Source organism: Balaenoptera ricei, chromosome 3 (assembly GCF_028023285.1).
Source record: "Balaenoptera ricei isolate mBalRic1 chromosome 3, mBalRic1.hap2, whole genome shotgun sequence".
NCBI lineage: Eukaryota > Metazoa > Chordata > Mammalia > Artiodactyla > Balaenopteridae > Balaenoptera > Balaenoptera ricei.
Genome location: NC_082641.1, coordinates 30,537,270 through 30,564,194, shown reverse-complemented (window position 1 = coordinate 30,564,194; position 26,925 = coordinate 30,537,270). Strand labels below are relative to the sequence as shown.

General features: G+C 41.8%; 1 long non-coding RNA gene across 1 annotated transcript; it reads left to right on the top strand.

Moving 5' to 3' along the window:
* The first annotated feature begins 734 nt into the window (after window positions 1–734).
* Window positions 735–26,925, top strand: LOC132363565 (uncharacterized). The gene is made up of 3 exons (XR_009502606.1): window positions 735–780; window positions 20,301–20,346; window positions 26,660–26,925. It is a non-coding gene; the product is annotated as an uncharacterized LOC132363565 (long non-coding RNA).

Here is a 26,925-nt window from a genome sequence, read left to right as displayed (position 1 = left end):
AAGACAGGATTCATGTTGTCAGCAAGGATCAGACATTGAGAAATTCTGAAAATACATCACAGCTGACTTTTGCTTGAAGATGGATAACTTATATCCTCACAGAGGAGTCCATCAGGAGGAGGATTAGAGAACAGAAGACACTGAAGATCCAGCCCATAAGCACAGGCTTCTGGGTACAAAGCAGGGATTAGGCTATGGCTCTTCCTTTCATTTAAGTTGTACCCTTAGAATTCTTCAGATTCTCCAAGAAAGCAAAGAATTTATTGGAAATCTAGTGCAATGAGTAAAAGATGTTTCCTAGAGAGGTCATTGTTCACACAGAGACTGTATGGGCTTCTAACACAAATATGTTTAATTGTTCAGTGGATTTTCTTACATAAATGATCCACTAAGATGGATAGATTTTGACTGAGTTCACTGAATTTGGGGGAGTTTCTTCTCTTTCCCCCTGATTTTCATATTATACTTTCTGGTTGATCTTCATTAGAAAATGACCCCTGTAAATAGTCTGCATCATTTTTCTCTATTATTTGCTTTCCTAGAAAGGACTAATGTCCACTTGGTCAAGTGATATGCTTTTCTTAATGAAATATAAGCAGAAATGACATATGTCAGTTTCAAGCAGAAGTTTTAATAGCTACTGAGTGGCTCTGCCACCTCTTTTTCACTTTCTTCTGTCTGAAGAATGGTATGTCCCAGATTAGAATGGCTCCTTAAGCTTGTATTGCAGAAGAAAAAGACATGAGGAAAAGAGGAGAAGTCTACTGCAGCTGAAGTAATGTGAGAACGGGGAAAACCTTTATTGTTTTAAGCTATTGATATTTGGAGGTTGGTTGTTATACAGCAGAACTCAGTGAAAGCCGAATATTGTTAACTCTAACTCTTTAAATTTCAATTTTCTCCCTCTCTCTCCTGGTTCAACTAGTTATTGATCTATAAGCAAATCAAAAATACAAGTTGACTATGGGTGCTTCTAAGTAATGACCTCTCCTAAAATAATTAAGAAAGAAGGCAAAACCTTACCTCTCTCTACCTTCAATCTTTCTCCTTCTTCCCCTCTTCCTTCTCCTCCTCCTCTTCCTTCTTCTCCTTCTCCTTCTCCTTCTTCTTCACTAAATCCCATCTGTCAGTGTTTGTTTGTAAAACCTTTCCGGATTCTTGCCAAAGGTAACATAATTACTGTATTTGGGTTTAAGTCGCTGGTTCCCAGGAAAAGCTCCTGGGCTTCTGGGACTGGTCAATCAGCCTTGTTCTTTCTTCTGGAGGAATAAGCATGGTACCTAGAGATGAACTTTCATAAAGACGCAAAGTTACATTGACTATATGTTGTGGATTTTGAGGCAGTCCCCATTTCAAATGTCTCATCTCACTGACCCAGTGGTATACATAAGTACCACATTTTTGCTTCTACAAACATGTATCTTAAGAAAATGTATGACTCTACTTATATAAAGTTCAAAATAGGTGAAACAAAGCTACACTGTTAAGTCAGGACAGTGTTTATCTTTTGGGGGGAAATGGAGTGGTGATTGGGAAGGGGTATGAGTGAGGCTTCAAGGTGGTAGTGTTCTACTTCTTGTTCTGGATGCACAGATGAGTGTTCACTTTATGATCATTCATTTATGTTTTGTATACTTTTCTATTTGTATATGACACTTCAAGATAAAAAAAAGTTTAAAAATGCAATCACTGTAGCCATAGCCTACTCAAAACACATATGAAATTAAGAGCTTGAGAATCAACAAACTCTTAGAAGGCCCATTTTGTTGTGTAAAGAGAAAAACATTGTCTTATTCGTTCATCCTGTCTTTCCTGGGCGAAGAACCAAATGCAATTTAATTTAGCACTCTTTTTTCCTATATTGAGTGTTTTTTTTTTAACAGTTTTCTTTTAAACAGTGTATCAAGGGGAAATGATATCAATTAGATAATTCTACAAATGTGTAATTATATATTACAGTAGGTAATTGTATATTATATAACTGCGTAAGTATATAATTAATTATCTGTAGTAAGTACAATGAAGTACAGAGTGCTGGGGATATTAAGCATTATCTTCGTCATGCTGTTATCAGCTAACAGAGGGGAAACACTCTTTATCATATACAACTCCCCTATCTGGAAGAGAAAAACAAGCCATAATCAATTCATTCAGTAGGCAACAATGCCAGAGATAAAGCCAGTGATGCCCACATCAGTGCAAAAAGTCTCGGTTCCCCACTTGCCTCTAGCTGCTCCCTCCACTGCTGTCAGAAGTCATCCAGCTCTGGGCAGAATCTCTGACTCTGCAGGGCTCACTTTGATCTTCTTAAGTCTCTCTTTTCACACAAGCCTGTTTAAGCCCAGCTACAGACACATCCCCTTCAGCAGTGACATACTTTTCTCTACAACTATTCAGAAACTGAGATTTGACCCTCAGTTTTCCTCATTATGAACTCAACCACCTCTGAGCTCTGTGGCCAGATCTGCAAGGCTCCTATGACCCAGACAGCTGGTCTTGGGGGCTCTGATGGTTAGAGGAGACGAAGGAAATAAAGAGCATTGAGGGAAATGGATTCTGCTTCCCACGGCGCCAAGTCAGCCAAGGACATATTTCCCAAACTCTTCTCCCCAGCAACCAAAAATTAAAAAAAATAAAAGAAGAACAGTTAAACCTTTGATTTTCAATGAATTCAACTAGGCACTTTGCAGCCCATAAGAAAAACTATATTTGCAGAGAAAAACTACTTGATTCCCTTGCTGTTAGATATGGCCTTGTGACTAATTTCTGGCCAATGGGATGAGAGTGGTTACAAATGGAAATTACAGGCTAAACCCTTAAAGGGGAGGGATGTAACCCTCCTCACCTCTATCCTCCTTCTTTCATCCCGCTGATTGGGATGTGGGTGTAACTTGAACCAGACATGAGGAACAGCCTGTGAAGGGCAAAACGACAAGATAAAGGAGTCTGGGTTCTTGTTCACTTGGCAGAGCAGAGCTGCCTTTCCAGCTCTGACTTTGATATGAGAAAAGTTAATTTCTATCTTGTATTAGCCTTTGTTATTTTCATTCTCAGAAACATGAAGCCAAGCCTGTATCTCAGCTGGTGCAGAGGCCATCTAGCTCAGTAGTTCTCAACAGGGGAGGTGCAATTTTGTCTCCAGAGAACACTTGGAAATGTCTGGGGCCATTTTTGGTGGTCCCATTTGGGGGTGCAGAGGTCGCTGCCGGCACTAGTGAGTAGAGGCCAGGGTTGTTGTGACACACAGGACAGCTCCCTCCCCCAATAAGACAGAATCATGCAGCCAAAAATATCAGTGGTGCTGAGTTTGATGAGCCACAGTGCACTTCAATTAATAGTGAAGAGAATCTAAGACACAGAAATTGAGAGAGGAGCCTTGGTTCCACACAGACTACTGGGCGAGGGCAGTTACCTAGGTCTCCTGAGGCTCAGGTCACTGCTTTAATATTTTTAACTATACCATTTCACCAACCCCAAACCAGATTCATTTTATTCTCTCTCTTCTATTTATTTAATGAGAGGCTGAAAGGGGAGACATAGTACTTAAAGGACTAAGGAAAAGTCACACCTTTCTTCTACCTTGAGTCAACGCTATTTTATCACTAACCGTTTATCAAACATCTATTAATATTTGGGATAGATCCCTAGGCTGGATGCCAGTTTTAGATCTAGTTGAGGAATTCAGGTGTACGCAAAAAGAGAAGATAAGCAATGCAACAGAGCCCATGGCAGTACCCAAAGAGGGCCCCCTGCAGTGTGTGGGTAGGGATGGAGAGGACAGAGAGAGCACGGTGGGCTCTGGTGGGCAGAGCGTTAGTGACAGAGCCGGGTCTTCCAGCCCTGTGGACCTCCACCTGGCTGAGGTAGGTTTGGAACATCAGTTGTCATCCAGGCTGTAAAATGGTCTCTGCACAGCCCCTTGGCACAGTTTTCGCCCCAGGAGATGTTAATGAACGTCTGTTATGTTGGACTGTGTACCCCCTCATCTCCCTTCTTAGGGTGGCAGCTATCTGATTTTCCTTTGCCAAGCTGCTCTGCCCCCGTTCTATGGGATTCTGGCGGGGTGCCAATATCCAACACTCTGTTGGATATATTTTAGTTGCCCCTCCGGATCCTCTCTCCACCCTGCTCTGTGTCCCAGAACCCTAGATGAGCTGAAGCTTGTAGCTGAACATAGCTTAGGCCGAAATAATGCTTCTAATGCCCTTCTTCCGAACAAGAAAAGTGTCCCTGCCCTGCCCATCCACGATCTTTCTCAGGCACAAGAGCTAACCTGATAAACTCTTTCTCGTTGAGGTGATAAGTGAAGATACTCTGATGAGCAGGAAACAAAACAAAACAAAACAAAACCCACAACAAAACCCACTAACATCCAGTTTGAAAATCCAGATCCAAATCTTGATTAATTCCGAGTCACTTAATCTCTCTGAACTTCAATTTTTTCCTCTGGAAATTTGAGATAAACGTAACCGCAGGAAATGGCTCCAGAATGGGAGAGATTTTGGGTTCCTGGCTGCTGGTGGTAGATGAATATTTTTTTTCCCTTTGGTGGTGAGGAGAGGTCTGGGAAAGTCCTACAAAGGTTAATATGCAGGTCCACTGGCAATTCCGGACCACAGGCATTTCCTGTCATGTAGCTGATAAGCCTGACATGATTGTGAGGAAAGCATGAAAGCTGCTGGTTACAGACAGAGTCTGGAGTGCTCATCAGGGGCCATTCTGGTGCAAAGCCAGCCTGCCCCTGCTACATGCCCCTCACTCTGGGGAGAACCCAACTGAATTTGTTTCCAAAGAGTCCCCCTTGCTGTGCCCCTACAAAGTTGGCCCTGGAAGCCCAATCACCCTCTACCAGGAATGCTTCTAGCCTCCCCTCCAACTGCAGGGAGCCATGTTACAAGAGCAATGATACTTCCAGAGGCTGGGGGAGCACAGCATCTGCCTGACATGATCACCATTTGCATGGTTATAAATAAAAAAGACTGACTGAAAAGGTCCAGAAGATGTTTCATATAATAATTGCTTGGAGAGAAAAGCAGGAACTCTTTAGACACTTCAAGAATCCCCCAAATATCAAAACAGTGGCAAAAGCAGGGCAAGCATGTGTCTTCCTGCCTCTTCCTTCGGTCACTCTTTCCCCCCTTTAGCCACATTTCTCCACAGTTCTACCTCAGATTGGCCTATGGGTTAGCCCTGGCTAGACCAGCCACCTGGGGTCCAGGGTGTGTCATTTCTCCATTCGTGGCCACACCCACACACCTAGGATTTAGCTGCCATCCCTCCCCTGGGTCTGCATTCTCCTAGAAGAAAGGTAGACAATTAGGGAGACATATCAATTCTTTTTATCCACACTTATCTTGATATTTAAACTCTGCAATGGTTGTTTCAGTGGTGCTGCTTCATGAATAGAATTTCAGTGTGCCATACTGGTATTTCTGTTTCCCAAACATGACTCCTTAAGGGCTCATGCTGTTTCTTAATTTGCAGGTTATGATTATGGTGGGTAACCACTCTATTTCTACTCTTTATGTGGTTGGCTGTACATTGTTAGTCTGAAAGCCAGACTTTGTAATTAGCTTTGTGACTTTGGGAACATTGCTTCTTTTCTCTGTGCCTCCATTTCATCATCTAAAATTTTAAAAAGGGGCTGTCTTAAGTACTGTTTTAGGTCCCTTGCTGCTCTAAGGGATTAAACTTCTAACATTCTTCACAAACTTTCAAATGACCTTTATTAATATTTCCTTTGTTTATATAAGTCAATATATGTTCTAATTAACTATTTCATTAAGAAGACTAATAATGTCTTTGCAAGAGAACTATTAATAGATCAGATTGGGAGTAAGGCCGTGTATAGCAGGGCATTGGTTATACAATAAACAAGCCAGGAGGGGGTCCTCTGGTGACTCCAGAGAAAGCTGGAAAACAAAGCTGGGAGGAAAACAGATTGTGACATAGAGTTGCAGAGCGTTTATAAAGAGGCAACACACACAGACACACACAGACACACACACACACACACACACACAGGGAGAGAGCTCTTCTCCGTGTAAAACGCCTTGCATAGCCAACAAAACAAGCAGTGGAAATTTCCAGCACAACTGACAAGCAGTTTCCAGTCATTAACTCTCTGCTTCCTGAATTTTGCAGAGATTCATGGTGTTTGCAGGCTACATATAAACTTCTCTTTAGAAATTGTACATTTTCCATGTCCTTTTGTCAGCTGAATGCTCTTTTAATTGTTGCATGTTGGAAAACTTCCTAATATTTAAGTTCAACTGTCCATTTGTTATTGAGACTATAATGAGATAATTGGACAGATTTTTAAAAAATAACATTTTAAGAACACTAGTGATTAGTAGCAAATCGCAAATAAAAAATATGCCCTGTGGCTTCCTGTATTGATATCAGTTTGGATTGAGAATATTTTTGAACCAATGAGCAGACTTGGACAAAGCATTCACAATTATTCAGCCTGCTTTCCTAGTGGGAAATGAAGGCTCACTGAAGTTTCATTAATGACTTTTTAATTTCCCTCCTTCCAAGCAAATAGCACCTTGGAAGTGAAAGTGGTCTGAGCCTTGGTTCAAAGAGCTCCTGACTTCAGCTGCTACTGTCAAAGCTTTCTGACCAGAAACAGATGATAGTGACAGTCACCCCAATAAAAACTCTTAAAAATGGTAATGATTGAATGTTTACTGTTTGCTTTATAAGGTAGGTACTATTATTCCCATCCTTGTTTTACATTTGGGGAAATGATTTTAAAGAGGTCAAGTAGCTTGCCTGAGGTCACATAGCTAATGAGTGCAGAATCTGGATTGAATTCAGATCATGCTAAGGCCAGAGACTGAATTCTTTTTATTTATTTATTTATTTATATTAATTTTAAAAATTATTTATTTTTAAATTTTGTTATTGGGGTATGATTGCTTTACAATATTGTGTTAATTTCTGCTGTACAGTGAAGTGAATCACCTATGTGTATACACATACAATCTTTTTTGATTTCATCCCCATTTAGGTCACCACAGAGCATTAAGTAGATTCCCTGTGCTATACAGCAGGTTCTCATTAGTTATCTGTTTTATACATATTAGTGTATAAATGTTAATCCCAATCTCCCAATTCATCCCACCCTCCTTTTCCCCCCTTGGTGTCCATACGTTTGTTCTCTACATCTGTGTCGCTATTTCTGCCTTGCAAACAGGTTCATCTGTACCATTTTTCTAGATTCCACATACATGCGTTAATATATGATATTTGTTTTTCTCTTTCTGACTTACTTCACTCTGTATGACAGTCTCTAGATATGGACACTCTGTATCCACATCTCCACAAATGACTCAATTTCATTCCTTTTTATGGCTGAGTAATATTCCATTGTACCTATGTACCACATCTTCTTTATTCATTCATCTTTCGATGGACACTTAGGTTGCTTCCATGTCCTGGCTATTGTAAATAGAGCTGCAGTGAACATTGTGGTCCATGACTCTTTTTGAATTATGGTTTTCTCAGGGTATATGCCCAGTAGTGGGATTGCTGGGTAATATGGTAGTTCTATTTTTAGTTTTTTAAGGAACCTCCATGCTGTTCTCCATAGTGGCTGTATCAATTTACATTCCCACCAATAGTACAAGAGGGTTCCCTTTTCTCCACATCCTCTCCAGCATTTATTGTTTGTAGATTTTTTGATGATGACTATTCTGAATGGTGTGAGGCGATACCTCATTATAGTTTTGACTTGCATTTCTCTAATAATTAATTATGTTGAGCATCTTTTCATGTGCCTCTTGGCCATCTGTATGTCTTCTTTGGGGAAATGTCTATTTAGATCTTCAACCATTTTTTGACTGGGTTGTTTGTTTTTTTGATATTGAGCTGCATGAGCTGTTTGTATATTTTGGAGATTAAACCCTTGTCCATTGCTTCATTTGTAAATATCTTCTCCCATTCTGAGGGTCATCCTGCTTCACTGTCCAAGTGGAAAGCTTTTTTTTCTGGACCTATAGAGTATGAGAGTTTCAGCACTACCCCTCTTCCTGACACCCTATACCACCCAACTGGGCTAATGGTGAGAATTTAACCAAGAAATTCAATTCTGTTTCATAAATATTTATTGAGAGCCTACTGTTTTTTATGTACCATGCTAAGCTGTGTCATGGGGATTACAGAGATAAATAGCCAAGGTCACAAAATTTATAGTCCTATGGTGGTGAAAAACATTTATAATTATAGCTGGGATTACAGTTATAAGCAGAATGTGATAGTATAATAGAAACAGCAATAAGGGTTTGAGGAAAGGAAGAAATACATTTAAATGGGAGATCTGGGTTGTTTTCGGGGGATACTTGCACTGGATTTTAAAGGATGGGTTGGACTTTGAAAATTAGGCATTGCATGGAGAGAGTATTGCAAAGAGAAGAAACAGCAGGAGCAAATGCAGCTAGGACACGGCTAGGTTCCCGAGCCTACAATTGGGTCATCTCTCTTTGTATCAACCTCCCAAGTAGGTAGATGAGGCAGTAACCTACACAGCTATTGTGGGGGACTGGGATTGCCCAGCCATGAGAGAAAATGCAATGATTACACAATAAAATTCCAGGCTGCTGGGAAGGACCTATGAACTTCTCAAATAAAGGTGTGGTGGGGCTTTGGGGCTCCACCACAGTATGGTGGGGCTCAGGACAGAAGTTTCCTCTTCCCATCAAGAGCCACAGTGATCCACGAACACCACCCCTGTGTGGCAGGCAAAACCACAGAGCCAACCTAGGTGATAAATCACCTTGGTCCCCAGCATTGCACAGACTGAATCGGGGGCAGACAAGCTGATAGCCATCAGGACACACTGGTATGGTATACCAGGTACAGCTTGTATGATGTACTGCTGGCAGATGTTCTGATTGGTCCAGCCCAGGACATAGGGATTTTTAAATACTTTTAAAAAGGAGGGTTCTTTTTTTTTTAAACATCTTTATTGGAGTATAATTAGGAGGGTTCCTTTTAAGAGGATCACAATATCCTGAAGCAAAGAAACCCCATATGGTTAAATTTGTTTATTATTTATAGTTTGTTGTATATATATTTGTGTTTAAGTTGACTGCTCCATAAATTGCATATTGTTAATTCCATTAATGCATATTTTGCTTTTTCAAATAATCCTTTTTGTTGTCTTTATAGGGTCCCTTGAGGGGAAGAAAAAGAATTGTATTTGCTTATATGCTCCTTTAAGAAGTCTGGAATAATTCAGAGGAACATAAAAGCAGTTACTCGACGGGGTGTAGGGAAACTGTGGAGATGGCAGAGAATAGGGTTGCGTGTGTGACTTTTCACTGATCATCTCTTACATTTATTTGTATTTGTTATTTTTGACCCATGTGAATGACCCAGAGCTCTGAAAAAATTAGCAAATAATCCAATAAAAGAACTTCAAATAACTCTATATTTCTGCAAATGCATAGACAATCTCTGGAAAGAGGACAAGGAAGAAACTGATCATAGAGATCACACCCAGGGAGGACAGAGTGGCCAGGGCAGGGAAAGGAAGGAGGCTTATTTTTCACTCTATCACTCACCTGTTGAATACTTTTAATTCTGTGCTATGTACATGGATTATCTGTTCACGAATAAATAAATGGAAAAGTAACATAACCTTAAACTAGAATGACCCTTCTGATGACTCAGGTGAAGGGTTTGCAGCAGAAGGACCAAGCAGGGAGCAACTGGACCTTCTGTTCCTCATCCTGAAGAGGCATCCGCTGGCCTAACGGGGTGGTACCACCCCTGAAGGCTGATGCCCAAATCCCCATGATTTGAGCTCCACTTATTTTAGAAATAGTTTCCTTCCTGTTTTTCTAGGAAGGATTACATATTAAGCTTTTGGTGACCATATCTACCCTAGCAAACATGTAAATGTCACGGTGGGAAAATTCCAAGGAAAAACAGAAGTAACAGCAAGGACGCCCTCCATCCCAGCCGAGGTGGTGTTTGTTTGTTTGTTTTGTTTAGGGGAAGAAGAAAATAAGATGTCTTAGGACTGCATTATATGCTTTTGTCTCTCAATTTTCCATGTTTCCCTCCACCCCCATGTGAATATCTCCAAGCATCATGTGAAATAGTTTACCAGTTCCTTTTTGGGATAAGGTTTAAAGCAGGATGGAGGGAACAGAGGGCCCCAAGTGCTCTGGGTGAACAAGGGGCCATCCAGAGTGACAAAATATGAAAAGGGGAGGGAACAACCTTGGGCCAGATCAATGTGCTGTCCTGAGGAAAGGGAGAACAGGACGCACCCACTTCTTTGGGCAATAATGCAGGAAAAGCCTGTGTGTGCTGTGGTGGGAGGGTAGCTGGGTGAAGTGGGGGCTGTTTTATTGGCAGCTGGGATACGAGGTAGAGGAATGGTACACGCACCCAGCTCATCTCTCGTCAACAAGCTCCTTGACCAGCAGAAGGAAGTGGCTGTCAGAGAATTAGTGGTGATCAAAGTTGCCCTGGAACATCCTTAATGCCCAAGATGAAGCTGACATAAACTTGAATATCTAATAATGTAATACATCTTTTATTCAAATACTAGATGGTCTTATTCTTAAGTCCAGGCACTAAAGAATTTAACTAGAAAGAGTAAATTCTTCTAAAGGCTCAGACTTCTTAACTGGCAGAGGAGTGCATACCTTCAACAAAATGTTCTGGGTTTCTCTTTAAGTAACTTAATTTTATACCAGGGAATAGTGAGGGGAAATGTAAAAACAAGCCTAGGTTGAGTGATCTGAAATATTTCCTTTGGATTATAAAGTCTGATGGCTGTAAAACAGTTTTTAACTTCAGTTTTGTGCCTACGCATGGTCTTGTGATTTCTGTCTGTATGACTAATTCAGTCGGCAAATATGAAAATGCAGCGATCACACGGTCACTCATCAGTCTCTGCAGGTCCTCTGTTTCCTACTACACCGAGTGAGCTGCCTTTCCTTGTGCGGCGTCTTCCATAACACGGTCCTGAATTTACTCCACCTCCTTTCCACAACTCCTCAGCACGCAACCCCTGCTTCAGTCTTGGTCTCCGCACAGTCTCCTGAAAGCACACTTTCTTCCATCTCCCACACACAGCCTCTTCCTGCCTTCTGACCAGCTCAGTTCCTTCCTTCAAGAACCAAGCCAAATGTTAATTTCCATGAAGACTGCCTTAAGCAGTGAAGCCTTTATTGGTCTCTCCTCTGAATAGCACTTATAAGACTAAGTCTGTGGCACTTAGGGGACTAAGCTGTGTCTACTAGAAATGTCAGCGTAGACAGGTGGGTAGGTATGTTTGCATGAACTGAAAAGATGTTGCCCAAAATAACAGGTCTGGAGCCCCTGATAAAGACATGTCCAAGTTAGAGTGGAGGAAGGCAGACAGCTTGGCCACACCTTGGGCTTCAGGGGGAAGGAGCAATGCTGGGTACATCATAATGCCTACCATTCACATTTGTCTTCTGCCCCTGCTCCACCTCCAGAGCTCAGGCCTGAGTCTTAGGGAGGAGTGGCTCTAAGCAAAGAGATGCTTTGTTGAGAATGTATTAGGACAACGGGGCACAAGTGACTTTTCTTTGTTATTCCATTAAGAGAGTGTAAAACAAAAGGCGAAGAGAGGCATTTGGGCCAAGTTTCTCATTTAACATTCTAGTTCTGTGACATTTTGAGGACTCAAGGCCATCCTATCAATTCCCTAGGGAGACAGTGGTACCTGGTGAAAGTCATGGCAGTGCCCATAAGGGAGGGTTGCCAGGGAAAGTACAGGGTGCCCAGTTAAATATGAACTTCAGATAAAAAACATACTTTTTAGTATATCTCATGCAACATTTGGGGCATAATTATACTAAAAATTATTTGTTGTTTATCAAACTCAATTTTAACTGGGTGTCCTATATTTCTATTTGGTAAATGTAGCAACCCTACCATAAGGGACAATGGTGGCTGAAAGAGGATAAAATGTCCAGTGGGGTTAAATAGTGCCCAGAGGAGGGGTCCAGATATGATAATTAGGCAGTTGGCAGCCTTCCCTTTCTAAATAAGAAGACAAAGTATTGAGAAGAGAAAAACTTTTGACCCTCCACTTGCTTCCTGTCTTTGAATCGCTCATGCTGCCTGGAATGATGGCAGCCATCTAGAGGTCATGGGCTACGAGCAAGAGGATGAAAAGCCAAGATACTAAGGATGGTGAAGCAAAAGTTTGGAACGAGCCTGGGTCCTTTAGGACATCGTTGAGCTTCAAACTCCCCTGAGACACATCTGCACAGGGTTGTTTCAAAACCTGAAAAACATTCAAGTTCTATTAGGAAGGAGTTTTATGATTAGGAGGAACAAATGGTACTGCTGGATATATTGCTAGGTGTTTGTTGGGACTGGTGCAGTAGGCCACTAGGAACCACTGCAGTCCTTGAATGTGGCAGAACACAAGGACAGAGACATCTCAGGGAAATTCATTAGTCAGTAGCCTATAGGGTATATTAAAAGAAAGACCCTGGAGGCATTGACAGCAATTAGGAAGCTTTTAAAGTAATAGAGAAATGGCTTATGGTGGTGGTAAGGAAGCAGGAGGGAAAGAAGTGAATCCTAGAAGTAGTTCAACTGAAGAACTGACAGAAGGAAAGAGAGAGAAATGTTAACCTTTGCTTGGTGCGTACTCTGCGCCAAGCACTTCACAGACACTGTCCTGTTTAGTCATTGTGAATTATATTACTATACCCACTCTCCAGTAGGGGAGACCAACCTGTAACATGCAATGATATTATAGAGAGACCATAGTTCTAACAGAGGCATGTGTAAGAAACCTCTTGGGGTACCCAGGAAAGAGGAACAGGTCCAAGGAATGTCTCGAAAAATGAGTAGAAATTTAAAAGATAGAAAAGTGAGGTGAGAACATTCCAGACAGATGGATGGCATGTGCTTAGGTACTACTTTGGCAAAATCTTTGCATGTGGTGTCTTCTGGAGAATTCATCAGTACAAAGGAATTCCTCTAATGGTGAGATATTTGCAGGCCAGGGCAGGGGGGCCTTTTGGAACCCTTAAATAAGACCAGGCCACCAGCTGCCAATTTGTAATTTTAGCTATAGCCAGAAGTGGAAACACCTCCAAAGATTCCTACTGGAAGTAATGCTCCGTGAAGTGGTGATGTGAGAAGGTGGAGAAATGTTGAAGTTCTTCCCACGTCCTTCATCTCTCCACCCTTCCCAGGATCCTCCAGGGCCACCTGCCTCTCCTCCTGCCCCCACCCCTGCCTGTTCTCCTGTCCATGAGAGGGACAACATATATGCCAAGCACAAAGAGCTAGGCAGCAGCATCTACATCCCTCATCTATTTGCTCTCGAGGCTGACTTTGCAGCCTCCTCCTCTGCCCGCTTCCTGAATATTGCAGACAGCACTTCTCATGACTCTGTGGCTGTGGCTTTCTGATATTTGGGCTGCAGCCTCCAGGACACAAAAGCAGAGACCCCCTGCCCAAATGTTCCAGTGCTCAGGATATTGTTTGCTTGCTTGCCTGTTTTCTCTGCCGCCCTTGGAGATAAACAGGAGACCTCAGATAACCCTAATGTCAGGAGGGATCATCTCAGTCTCAGAGAACAAATCTCCAGTTGCAGCAGGGGTGGGCTGGCTGCCGTCCCCTTGCTCAACTGGTCAGGACCTTGCTCTCTGGCATCTGGGGAAGATAAGGAGGCTATCACACCCTCTTCTTTTACAATTTGTTCAAAAAGTCAGCAAATGTTTTCATGTTTCCACTCTGATTCTGCTGCCACTTCAAAATTACTCTTCTAAGCATCACAAATAATACCATTCTCTTCATAGTACTCTTCCTTCAAATAATTCGTAAGAAATGTGCCCAAATGGCACAGGAATAGGAGTCAGGAGAGCCAGGAGTCTGCAGACCTGACTTTTGGTTTAGCTTCTGCCTCTATCCATCCAGTCTGCACCCTTGAACAAGACACCCCTTTTCTGAGTCTCAGTTTCCCCATTTGTTAAAGAGGTGCAGCAGAGTTTGCTCCCTCTTCCTTAGCATTTCTAGGAAGACTAGATGAGGTTACATGCATTACAGTGATATTGGAAGTATACAACATGATGGACGTGCATTATCACCAGGCAGCAGGACAACATAACTAAGCACAGACTCTGGAGCCAGATTGCCAGTTTTCTCCTCTGGAAACTGAGGATAATGATGCAGCTTGAAAGCTTTGCAATCCCCGAAGCTCAGAAACCTAGAGTTTTTTCATGAGTGGGGCACCCACAAGAATTTGGTGGAAAGATTGACGTGAGAGTTTTTATGGTCTTTGTCTAGCCCACTTGCTGCAGAAATGTCAATGCACTCATTTACTGGGTGCTGCTCCAAATCCCATAATGCTACATAATATTGCAGTATGTGCACCATACTATTTTTATAAAATATGAAAAATTCTGAAGTGGGAACACATTTGGCTTCAAGAAATTTGGATACAAAATTGCAGGCCATTGGTAGCGAACTCATAAGGCTGCTGTGATGATTAAGCAAATTGATTCAGGTAAAGCTCTAAGCATAGTGCCTGGTCCGTAGTAGGTATTCAGTGAATGGTAGCTGCCATTACTATTCCCTCTGTTACTGAAGCCCTAAGTGTCCTTGAACAATATCCATCATTGCTCTGGGTCTGTTTCCCTGTTTCTGCCTGGAACTATTACGGTGTAAATTTCTTCCCATTCAACCATTCAGCATTTGACTTTCCTGAAACTCCTGCCTTCCCAGCTTTCTGCCAAAACGCTCTCCTGGTTTAGGACAGAGAAATGCCCCCTGTATCTACCTCACGTCCCCTCCCTCTGCCTTCTTGGTAGTTAGTTGGATGGTTTGCTTACAGGTGAAGGAGGCTGGGAGAGAGTTCTGGGAAGTACCCCAACAGCTGGCCTCAGACTCCTAGCTCACCCCAACATGCTTACTGTGGGCAGTGTGGCTGGGACCCAATACACGTGGGTGCGGCTCTGCCCCCTTTAGGGAGATAATTTCCACCCTTCTGGACCTCCATTTCTCTTGGATAAAGCACAACAGTTAGACTAGATGATGGCTGTGTGCCTTCCAGCTCTCTTAAATCCTACCTCCTATTATCTTTGGGTGCCGGGGAAACACGTCCTCCATGCCCCTTCAGTAGTCAGATCATGTGAAAGGGAGAGTGAAAGCTGCTTCCCTTCAGCTCCGAACATGGTATATCCAGCCTCAACAAGGGCCAAATGCAAGGCTTTGGGAACCTCGTTACCATGGGAAATTACATCTCCACCACCTCCCCCACCCCCCGCCAACTTTCTGGGCACTGAAACTGACCTGATTACAGGAACAGACGCTGGGTCACCTCCGGACAAGTTCAGAGATGAATTGGACAGAAGCACCACGGCCCTCAAATCCATGGGCCCCCAGGGCTCTTCTCTGCAGCCCCAGTGGCTGCCATGCTGTGGTGGGACATGATTAAATGCCAGCCTTATCTCCCTTTTTTCGTTATAAAAAGGACCCCGATATTGTTTCAGAAACACTGTGGTCGATTAAAAACACAAATATCCCCAGAGTCCCTGGAGTGTTTGGTAACCTGTAAACAGAAATCCCTGGAAGGAGCTGTGGAAACACTTGTAAAAGGGGTAGATTCCACTGGCATTTGCTTTTGCCCTTCATCCTTTCCCCGTTTTTCTGCCTGAAGCTCAGACGGGATGCTGAAAGAGAAACAGCCATCTAGCGAGCATGAAGCACAAAGCCACAAACTAAGGCTGGTGGGGCTGAAAGTCAAATGAAGCCCAAGACCCTGATGGCACAGGAGGCCACAGGCCCAGCCCTGGACGGTCCTACAGCTTCTTGTTCTGGGAGAGAAAGAAACACTTGTCTGTATGGGCTTCTGTGTGGTGCAGACAAACCCAGGCCTAACAGGCACAGTCTCTACCTTGCTGGATTGTTGTGAGGATTAGATGAGATGCCTTAGGAGACTTGAGGGTTGAGATGAACCCAGCAGATAAAGCTGAGCACCCAGAATCCTGCTTTCGGACCTTGCCCTAATATTAACCCCCTGTAGGTGGTGGAGACTTCTAAGCCACTGAGACACTTTCTGTCCCGAACTTGATTAACTCCAGACTTAGTGGGGTGAGGGTAATTCTGGGACCACAATGGAGATGTGTCAGTAAATCCAGCTGCAGGAAAGCGGTATAGAAAAAGCAGCGGAAGCGAGGTGGAGTATTACATACGTGGTGGCTTACTGAAAATCCGTCTGCACTTCTAGAAAAAAATGTGTCTGCTTGTGTCCTATCAATGGTGGTCCAGTAGCCCCTTCTTCACATTCAGAGCACACCATTCATTCATGCACCAAATACTTCCTAGGGGCCTACATTGCATCAGGTACTGTATTATGTGCTGGAGACACACGGGTGGATAAAACATACTCCTTGGCCTCAAACATCTTCTCTGGGTACCAATTTTTTTTTTTTTTTTTTTTTTTTTAAGAATGGGGCCAAAAGATGAAGGGTATATTTGGGTTAAATACGATGGAAGAAAAAGCACTGAATACTGAAATTGCTGTCATTTTGCATCCCCTGATTGATGCTGAAGAATAATATACCCAGGTTTTGGGAGGTGGGGAATATTTCCAACCTAGACTGAAGTGGAAAGTTACTGGTATGCTCAGAAGTAAGATTCCGTAATTATGGGCTGAGGTCAGACAAACTATAGAGAGCTCCTAATTTCTAGCATTTCCTTGAGCTGTGAGTAAACTACCACTTGACCCAGGTAAAATATGCTGTCTCCTTAAGTGGAAAATACCCAGATGGTGGAAAGTTTATGTCATTTACCAATGGGAAGCTGTTGGGTTTTCAGTGATACCCTCTGCACCACACTCTGGACGGCTGACTGAGAAGGCACCAGCCCACCAATTTTCAAATAGTTGCTCCTAACAGGAAAGGTATTAGGGTCTGCAGTACAGACCATGCTTCATAGTGCAGGCTCTGGCGTAAAAACACCTGACTTTGAATCCTACTTATTGCCTGCAAGGAGCCTGGTAATTACTTGACATCACTGAGTCTTGGATTCTTCATCAGTGAAGAGGATCTAATAATTCCTACCACATAAGGTTGTTATGAAGAGTAAAAATAATATATTATACAAAGGATGGACAGTGCTTGGCACAGAGTTAGAGCTCAAAACATGTTAACAGTGGGGCAAATAGACGGGGAAGGGAAGAAGGGGACTGGGAAATCTCTCCTCAGAGGGGTGATCTGCGCTGGAGCCAGTTTACCCCCAAACAGACTTCCTCATGCCGTCTGTCTAGACACAGCCCATCCTCAACAGAACCCAGAGCCAGTTCAACCTCTGTTCTCCTGAATTCTGCCCCAGTCACTTCAAGCTGCTGGAGAATCTGGGGCTCTCTAACTCTAAATAGAAAGCTGCATTTTCATGGTGCTTAAATGTTCATGGCTGAGTGCAGACACGTGGGCAGTTCCGGAGGGTCTGTGAAATGAGCAAGTCTAATGCTCCACGGAATGAATCTGCTTTGTGAGGCCAGTTGAGGGTTTTCATGAAAGACCTCCCTATCTACAAACATTAGTTTCTTCGTCTTTTCAGTGGAGACGGGGGAAATTAAACCAAAAGACCAGCATCTAGCATGATAACTGAGAGGAAGTAGGAGCTCAATAAATATTGCTCCATCCTTCCCCATGACCCTGTCCTGGTGTCATACTGCCCTAAACTAGAAGGGTATTACTGTCAAAGTGCTGACAACATGTGGCAGGAGAAATATAGAATCCACACTTAGCAGCTAACACTTGAGTTGCAATTAGTTTATCAGGCCAGCCAGGTCATTTTCCTCAACCCTAGTGCACTTAGAATTACTGAGCAGAATTTAAAAAGCTACCAGTGTCAAGCATACATCCCCTCCCTCAAGAGAAGCTGATGAATTAACAGCTCCTTGAAAGAAAGAGCACCTCTCCCGGTTTTAGTTTGTTCCTCTGTATGTTGGGAACAGAGAGGTAGAGTAACTTACCACGTGTTGCACAGCTGAAGAAGGCCCCAGGTCCCCTGAAGTCCAGCCAATGGTGTTCACCCCAGTGGATATTGTCTTCAGTTAAAATTACGATATTTTGTCCATCATGGATATTTTACATCAATTTTGAGTTTTAAAACATTGCATTAAAGTATTATTTATCTCGGTTACTGAATTTCTTTGGCATTCTCTTAAATTTTGCCTCAAGGCTATAGCCAAATGATGGGGAGTGCTTAAGGAAAACCTCACCCCATTTCACCTGTCTGGGGATGGCATCTAGAAAGGGAAACGAACTGGACATCTTGTCCTTTTGCTCAGAGGGTCATGCTATGCCTCATTATAGTTTTGTGCTGTGTTTGCAGGAGCAGTGATGGCCAGTCACAAGGATGGGTATGAGCTGCTGGTCTGTGGCAGAGCTGGACATTGGCCCAGTGAATTTCTGTGGCTTCTCTACAAGGAGTCAGTTGACAGTAAATTTAAGACTGCTTAGATTTTGGCTGCGTCTCTTTAGCAGTTTAAGCAGCAGATGAAATGCTTCCTGAAAGAAGTATTCATTATCTAACCTGCCACTGGTTTACAGTTAAGTTTTTGACTTCGGCTGGCTTGAAATTTTCAGCCCATACTAATCTGAATTAGGAAATAAATGAGTGACAATACCGGAGCCATGCCATTAGACCTCATTAAACCAAAAGAGAATTGATTTGCCTGGAAGGAGAACCATGTTTATCAGGTCGGGAAACAAGTGAACAGTTTGAAAAGAGAACTTTCAGATAAGGCAGAGCCCAAGATCCAGGTGAAAAGTCCTTCCTGAGATGGGAGACAGATACTGATGCTTGCAGGTGGAATCCTACCTGTCTGACTTTATCTGCCTCAGGGAGTGTCTCCAATCACCTCCAAGGCTGTGGCTGAATCCTCAGCAGTTTCTCTAAACTCAGCTTTCCTATGATTTCAATTCCCACTAGACTATAAGCTCCGTAAGAACAAGGATTTTTGCTGGTTTAGTTCTATGCTATATCCTCAGCAATTAGCATGGAGTTTCACCAAAAATAAGTGCTAACAATCATGTCACCCTCCTGACTACATCATCAATATCTTCTGTTTTCTTTAGAATAAACAGTGAAGCCCTTATGTGGCCTCGGTGCCTGCGTGTTCTGCCCCCTGCTTACTTCTCCGACTGTAGGCCCAGCTCCTTTTCTTCATTCACTGCTCCAAGCTCTCCCTGACCAGGCCTCTGCAAATGTTTTCTCCAGAGCGTTGAACACACACACACACACACACGCTCTACACGTTTCACAGGACTAGCTCCTTCCCAATCTTTACATCTTGGTAAAAAGATCCTTTCTTCAAGAAGGCTTCTGTGCCTATTCTTATCCACGGAGATCCTCTCCTCCTTTACTCTCATCTCTATGTCATGTTTCCTTAGGAGCACTTTTCTCAACTTGTAACTGAGTTTTTGTTGTTCCCCTGTTCATTGTCTGTCTCTATATTAGATTCCAAAATCCATGAGGGAGTGAACACGGCTCTTTTGTCCCAATATATGCTATACTCCTCTGAAAGACCCTGACATCGAATAGGTACTTACAGATTACTTGTTGAATGAACACAGGAATGAGTGAATAAACAAAGCCTTCAGTATACCGGACCCTGTCCTAGACTAAAGTATGAGGACGGCATTCTCCATCTCTCTCCATCCAGTCTCTTCCCTTGAGGCACTCTCCTTCCTTGTCCCAGTGGCTAAACACTGCCCTTTAGCTGCCCAGGCCCCTCAAGTGCCCCAGCCTCAGGTCTGACCATCTAGACCATGCTCCCCTAAGATACTAAAGGCTGAAATGTCAGGAGGTGCTGTGCATAACATTTAGCTGTTAACAGAAACATGTCATCCTAAATATGGTGAGAATTGGGGGCATGATAGACAGCTTATGAAGAAGAGATTTATGTGAGGACGGGGGGGTCACAGCCTGTTGTCTACGCAGGAGACAGATCCTCGCACAGCTCTTGTAATCAGTGAAACCCAGGATCACCTGGGATTTTCATGCTGTTCTCTTGACCATTCTAGCCATATACTAGCCAGTTTGCACTGTTTTCCCTTCTTACAGAAAACTGAAGATAAATACTAGAAAGGGTATCATACACCACAATGTTAACAATACCTACATTTAGGTGTTGAGAAATGAGTGTTTTTAGTGTTCTCCTCCACATTTGCCTATTGAATTTTTTTCTTTATTGACAATATGTTGCTTTTTTAATTTTACCATAATTAAAGACTATTTCATGTGCTCTTTTTTTGTGTTTGTCTATATTTCAGTTGTATAGAGCTGCGCAGTTCAACACGGCAGGTCAACTACAGTCAAGTGAGTATTCAAATTTAAATTAATCAAAATTGAATTCAGTTAAAAACTCAGTGCCTCACTCGCACTAGCCGTATTTCAAGTGCTCAGTAGTCACATGTAGCTAGTGGCTATCATTTTTGGACAACCAAATACAGAACATTTCTGTTATTGAAAAAAATTCCACAGGAAATGCTGGTGTAGAGTATATAGGTTTTCAACATTTGAATATGAAACAGAGACTTACAGATGTTGAAGAGTAATGTTGATGCAAACAAACTTTGAAGAGAGCAACTGTTTGAGTTCCTTGTGACCCAGACGCAGTGGTATTGATTCCTGAGAAAAGATGTTGGTTTGCCCCCTTGGGAGAGAGGCTAATGGGAGAAATGTGTCCTTGATATTTTGTAGCTGTGGAAGCTGGTCACTGTGTTTATTTAGCCATCTGAGAATTTTCACAAAGGAATCTGAAAAGACTGGACAGAATGCCTGCCATGATGTGTCAGTCTCTGGGGCCACTCTGGGGACCCACCTTTCTATGGGAAATTTCCATAGGCTTATCTGAAATCAGATTTCTTATTTCCCTAATTCTTATTCCCATTAAAAGGCTTTTAGGATCTGGAACTAATCCTCTCTGATGAACTGCAGGATAACTTAATGCTAAAGTAAAGTTATTATGCAACCAGCCCAGCAAGTTGTGCTCAGCAACTGGACCAGGCTCTTCCTTGAAAGACGTAGGGATTAAGTGACCTTCGACACAACAGCACAAGATGTGAACAGCTAAAGTTGCTCTGTAATTATCAAATTTGCCTGGTGTCAAGATGAATTCCCAAACCCACACCTAAGAAATGTATCACATCTGTCTAAGAAATGGTGGCCTAAGAAATGTATCACATCTGTCTCAGCCATCATGAACAAGAGAGACCTACATTATTAGCTGAAAGGTACAAGGATATAGTCATTCACAGATTTTTTTCAACAAATCTTTAGTGAGCACCTACAATGTGCTAGATGCCAGGGATAGAGCAGTGAATAAGACAGACCTAGATACTGCCTTACAGAGTACCACCTTGAATTATTATAACAGCAACCTTATAAAGGTCATGGGTAATCTTAAATAACCAGAAATGAGCTGATACCCAAGGGTCTGTTACAGGCAAGAGTCAGGAGTGTCTCCAATGAGCAGTAAAGATAAAATTCTAGCTACATGTCTTAAGCAGGAAAGATACAGAACATATGAGTGTTTACATCAATTTGAGCTTCTCAAGAGAGCCCTTAAATGTCATTTAGGTCTGTGCAAAGGAAAGAGACAAAATGTTTCTGTAATCGGGTCCTGTAGGGGACGTTAATCACCATATGAAACAGTGCTATGTAGTAAACTGCCAAGTCCTGTAGCACTTCACTGCCCTTTCTCCAAGCACCCTAGGTTAACATGGAACAGGGAAGATCTACCAAAATGTTGGTTCAAGTCCATGATGAAAAGTCAAGTTCCCTTAAACAAGTAAGATCACAGATGCTGGAAACAACATGAAGAATGTGTGACAATATGAAAACATAAGGACAGAGCAAAAGGAAAAGATGTCTTCTTAAAGCATCTTTTTACCTATAAAAAATGAGAACTCAAAATTTGAATGTTAATTCTAAGAAAGAGACACTCCGATGACATCCTGCAGAGCATGTAATTGGCCAGAAAGAGTAGACTAGTAAATATTATTGTAAATCTCTCTTCTTTCATGGTGCAAACTTCTAGCTCTCACACTGTGATGTTATAATGATGTCTGATTGAAGTTCGGGACAGGAAGAGGAGGAAAGGACATGTAAAGAGTAAAGGGAAGAAAGTGTATAGAGTAATGGTCAGAAATCAACATAAGGAATTGTGGCAGAGGGTTACAGCACAACATGTGGATGTTGCTAGAAGCCCCTCCAGACCAATCCACACTGGCACTGTGTTTTGGAAAATATTTGTTGAGTACAAAAGTATGTAACATTGAGCCCAAAGAAATTTAGGAATCACCAGCAGTTGTTAATAATTAAAACAAGGAGCGTGAATGAAATTACTGGAATGCATAAATGAGAAGAGTAGGAGCCAAGCATGAACACGTGAGTGGCCCTAATGTTTAAGGTTGGGAAGAGAAGATAAGGACTCCATTAAAGGGTACAAAGTGAATGGTCAAAGACAGCCCGTAGAGTGTGTTGTCAGAGAAGATAAGGAAGAAAAGTTAGAGAATTTAGAGGAGAGATACCTGATTAAACACAGATGTGCAGCCACCTAAGGACCATAAACTGTCCATTGATTTGGCAACGTTTACCAGAGAAGTTTGAACGGAATGGTTTGAGCATAAGCAGATTGCAAGGCATTGAGGAACGACAGAGAGGAGAGGAAATGTGGTTGGGACCAGCTTTATAGGACCCTTAGAATGAAGGCCCATGTAGACATTGTTAATAAGCTCTTATTCCTGAAGAACATGGCTTGCTCAATTGTAGAGCTTGCCAAATAACAGAGTGTTCTAGTCTTGATTCTACTTTGATTATTAAAAACATTGTTTAGCCTTTAGAGAAATAATGCTTTTGAAGACTTTCTCTGTAGCAGTTCTTACCTTTCTCTATAGAGTAAAAGTTTCCCACAAGAGTTAGGTCTGTATAGTTCAAGGGAAATGAATTGGCAGCTATTCCTTTGAAAAACAAGCTCTGGGGACTTGTCAGGCATTGAGCCTTGCAAAGCACCTAGCATGGAGCCACAGAAAGGGTCTCTTGATCTGCTATACGCAGAGACTAGGTCCTGTGTAACCTTTGGGTAAATAGAAAAGATGATCAATAACTTTCAGATCTGCAATGTGGTCAGAAGGTTTTGCACAAATAAAGCAACACCCTGGAGGTGTTGGAAGGAAGATCCTGCCTCTTACTAAACAATTACAACTTCAACGTTGTTCATGTAGACCAGCCATAAAAGTGCCAAGAAAAATATCTTAATGATTATTTGTCCTATTTCATAATGCTAGGAGTCCTAGGCTATCAAAACAGCTTAGTGTTTTTAAATTTTATCTTTGCATCATATTCTTTTGGTGAACTAAATTGGTCTAAATCTATATCTATATCTATGTATCTATATATCAGATAAAAAAGCTGGACTACTGTGATTGAAGCTGAGTGAGATTGGGCCAAAGTTACCTCCTTGGAATGCAAAGCATAGTTTAAAAGTCTTAGCCCTAGAAAAGTGTCTTGTACCCTGGCTGCGTATTAGAATCACCTATAGACAAATCCTAATGCATTTTGTGATCCTGATTTAATTAGTCTAGGGAGAAGAACTCTGGCTTGGTATTTTTTAAAAAGCATCCCAGATAGTTCTATTGTGCAGTGAGGGTTAAGAATTGTTGTCCTTGAGAAAGACTCTATTTATGAGAAGCTCCATTTCACTAAAGAAGATCCTATTTATAAGACTGCTATTAAAGCAACAGTTATGGAATCTCTGCTATTGGTAATCAAATATCTTAGTTAATGAGAGTTGGCAAGTATACCGTGACTAGAAATCCATTCTACATGGAATTAGGATAAAATAATACATACATTATAAAAGTCAGACTGAACATCTCATTCAGCCAACATTCATTCACTAATCATTTCTTGAGTGCCTATTATGTGACATATTCTAAGTAAGGGGCTTTAGAGGGTTGTATAAATTATTCTTCTCCAGTGTTTGCTCTCAAAGAACTGTAAGTCTACTGTGGAAGGTAGAATGTAAAATATACAGAAAGAAATCTAAGAATCAAGAAACACTGGAGGATCTTACACTGTCTTGAGGTCATTGTCATTTTGGTGGATTAAAGATGACCACAAATTCCAGACACTCTTTCCATCAAAAAGGGGCATCTATTTTCCTCTCTGTTTATATCCAGGCTGGCCTTGTAATCTTCTTTGACCAATAAATGCAGCAGAAGTGATACTGTGATAGTTGTAGGCCTAGGCTTTAAGGCCTAGGTTTTAAGAAACTTGGCAGCTCTGTCCTGTCCTCTTACATCCTTCAGCCACCATGTAAACTGGTCCAGCTGCCTTGTTGGAGAGAGCACATGGAAGAGAGAGATACGCCTGGCTGTGCCAGCCATTTGAACAAAGTGCTAGATACGTGAGCAAAGCCGTCTTGAAATGTAGCCTTGAGACCATCATGTAAGGAAATGCAAGTTAGTCATGTGTAGAAGCCACGTGGAGAGCTAAGGCATCCTAGCACATAGCCCAAGCTCAGTTGCCAGATAAATACAGTCTCATGACTGACCAAGGGAGATCAGTGGAAGAATCATTCAGTCAACCCACAGAATCATGAGAAGCAATACCAAGATTTTATGTCACTAAGATTTAGGGTTGTTTGTTACACAGCAATATACAACTGATACAGAAATTGGTAACTAGATGTGGGGTGTGGCCATAAAGAAAACCTACAATATGCGGGGCATAGGTTTTAGACAAGGTAATAGGCGGAAGCTGGAAGCGTGGCAAGGAGATTAGTAGTGGAAGTTGGAAGAGCAGTGAAGTACTTGCCATTGCAAGTTGGAGAAAACAACATTCATATTATGTAGTATTAATTTTTTGTCCACACTGTTGCCCATGGTAACCTGGAAGTTAGAAAATACATCAGTTGAATTTATGGATCCAGCTAAGACTTCCAGACAATATGCTGAAAGTGAAAGTTTCTTTTAGCCAACTATGATAAAATATGGAAAGAGAGAATGATCCAAAGAAGAAACTATTCCTTCTTAAAACAGAATTTAGTGGGAATGTTTCCTGCCTTGGACTTACTAGGTTGGAAAATGTTTAGCCTCTCCATGTATCAAAAGATTATCAAAGTAAGAAACAGGTCTCAGGGTAAAGATTAAATCCAGGATGCTGATAATAAAACAGGAACTTGAGTGAAGATCAGATCAAGGTTTTATGACCTTGCTTTGCAGTTGTGCAACCCTTTGTTAAGACATCAGAAAGATGTAAGAATCTTAAGAGCATTGCTCCACAGAACCCTGACTTGCAGTCTAAAGAAAGAGGTGCCCATCTTGGAAAAGTTTATGTGTGTGATTTTTACTTAATGAAGTGAATCTGTAATTTTTTTTTCTGAGATTTTTTTTTAAGTTTATTTTTTAGAACAGTTTTAGATTTACAGAAACATTGCAGAATTTCCATAAATCCCGCACCCAATTTCTGCTATTATTAACATCTAACATTAGTATGGTACATTTGTTTGGTTTTTTTTAAGTTTTTTTTAATTCTTGAATTTTATTTTATTTATTTTTATACAGCAGGTTCTTATTAGTTATCTATTTTATACATATTAGTGTATATGTGTCAATCCCAATCTCCCAGTTCATCCCCTCCCACACCCTCCCCCTACCCTGCTTTCCCTCCTTGGTGTCCATATGTTTGTTCTCTACGTGAATCTGTAATTTGATGCATAAAAAACAAACACAATTTTAAAGAGAATTGTATTGCCGAAGTATCACCAATTTGGACTAAAAGGGACAGGGGCAATACAAAATAAAATGAGACTTCTGGGTTCCAAAATTTGTATAGGCAGAAACCAGGCAAAGAAAGCAACTCAGCTGTAAACTTGGGCCTTATTTTATAGAAAAGAAGGGAGTTATAGAGTCAAGATCCAAAAGGTAGAACCAACAGCTATCAAGAATGCTGGGTTGAAAAAAAATAAAAAATAAAAAAATAAAAAAAGAATGCTGGGTTGGGAAAAGATGCTGAAAGAGCAAAACTGGACCCTAATCAAGGAACATTCTCTGCACTATATAGTAGGAGACCCTGACAATCTGTGAATTTCAAAATTACTATGGATCAAGGAATGTTATATACTCTCCTCCTTTTTTGAATGAGAATGTCCATTACTATTTTTCTCTTTCTGTCTCACCTTTGTATGCTGGGTGTTTTGGGAGGCATAAATTTTATCTTTTTAAATCATAGATCTTCAGGTAGAGACGAGCCACACTGATTGCCTGTACCCAGAGAACTGTCTTAGGAGGTTCATTCATATCTGAACCTGATTTAGACAACAAAATCCTGGATCTTAAGCCTGTGTCTGATGCCATAATGAGATGAGGTGTTTACAGATCTTAGGAAGGGATGAGTGTATTTTGCATGTAGGAGGAATATAAGTAAGTTAGAGCCATAGGTTATTAAAGATAGCCACAAATTCTATGCTTTCCTTCCACCAAGAGATGGAGTTTATCTTCCCTCCTCTTGAATGTGGGTTGGCATTGTGAATTTCTGTGTTCAACATAATGTGGCAGAAGTGATGCTAGTCTAGTCTAAGCTAAGCTAAAACTTCTTTAAGTACTCTCAACCTTTGCTTTATCAGAGTCTTGAGTCACCATGTTAAGAAGTCCAGCTACCTTGCTGGAGAGACCATGTGGCCAGACCCTAGCAAGTCCAGCCATCTCAACCAAAGTGCCAGACATGATGAAGCCATCTTGGAATGCCGCCTTAAGACCACCATGTTGTGAGGAAGCCCAAGCTATCATATGGAGAGGCCACATGGAGGAGAATAAAGGCATCACAGCTGACGGCCCCAACCTAACTGCCAACTAAATGCACCCAAGATAAGGATAGAAGAAGAACTGTTCG